This window comes from Seriola lalandi, unplaced genomic scaffold (genome assembly GCF_002814215.2).
Source record: "Seriola lalandi dorsalis isolate HSWRI2012SDOR001 ecotype SW California unplaced genomic scaffold, Sedor1 jcf7180002054534, whole genome shotgun sequence".
Taxonomy (NCBI): domain Eukaryota; kingdom Metazoa; phylum Chordata; class Actinopteri; order Carangiformes; family Carangidae; genus Seriola; species Seriola lalandi.
Genome location: NW_019525087.1, coordinates 149,885 through 151,117, shown reverse-complemented (window position 1 = coordinate 151,117; position 1,233 = coordinate 149,885).

Sequence of the window (1,233 nt, the reverse complement as noted above, 5' to 3'; positions counted from 1 at the left end):
GCTTGGGGCGTCGTGTAGCGTAGTGGTTTAAGCAGGCGCCCCATGTGTAGAGGCTACAGTCCTCGCTGCAGTTTTAAAAAAAAAAGAAGAGGCTGTCCACTTTCTCCAGGTTGAAAAATCAGGTGAATCTGAATCTCTTAAAATGTTGGCTCAACACACTGTTGACAGATAGAGGAGGATGAAAAGGACAGAAAAAGGGAAACTCTTCAGCCTGACACTTAGTGCGCTGTGGTCAGTTTTTAGGCCATTTGTCATGGATGTGATATTGTTCAACTGACCACTACTCAGGTACTCTTGCAGACACTGGCTCACTGAGACCTCAGGCACCAAGTCCAGGGAGAGTTTAAAGGAGCTAAGTTTTTGCTATCGCTACGCCATCATTAAGAAGTGATTGAAATAGAAGAAAAACAAGAGTTACAGTCGATGTTGCTTTTCACTGCTGGAGACAGCTGTCGGCGAGTAAAGGAATGATGAATGATGCTGAACTCGCAATGTTTCTTCTAGACTGGTAAGTAAATACTTGTAAATGCTTACATTGAATTGTAACAAAAATGGTATTGCACACATACACAATAACTGTTAGCATTAGCTAACTTAATGTTAACTTAATGTGGCCTAGTAGTTTCAAAACACCAATGTCAAGACATACTACTGAAAAAGCCACCACACGCCACTGAGCCAAACGTGCACCACATCTAATGATTGTAATAGATGTTATTAACAAGGTTTCTTGACTTTTGTAGATCTCTCTGCTTGCGTTCAGTTTCACTGCCTGTTTTTATGATGTTTTGAGAAATTATGTTTTCTAAAGAAACACATCTATCAGAAGGTGTTAAATATAAAAGATCTTCTCACTATTTTCACACACATTTCACCAAAAATATGCCAATTTCAGATTAACTAAACTTCTTTTACATTAAAGTGAAATAAATGAAAATTGTTAAAGTAGATAAAGATTTTTAGTCAACATGCAATCTAATATGTCGTTTTGTCATTATGGCTTATTCACATAACATTTGTCTCTAAATAAAACACAATCAACCGTTCAGTAGAGTAGTGTTAAAAGATTTAAAGAACATGAAAAGGATCAACATTAGGGCACTTATTGTATCACAAACACTCACACACATACAAGGTGACAGGGGCCTCTCCTTCACCTGAGCTCATTGCCACGGCAGCGATTATCCCACAGAGTTCAGCCCGGAGGTCAAAGATCTGCTGTCAGCGCTTCAA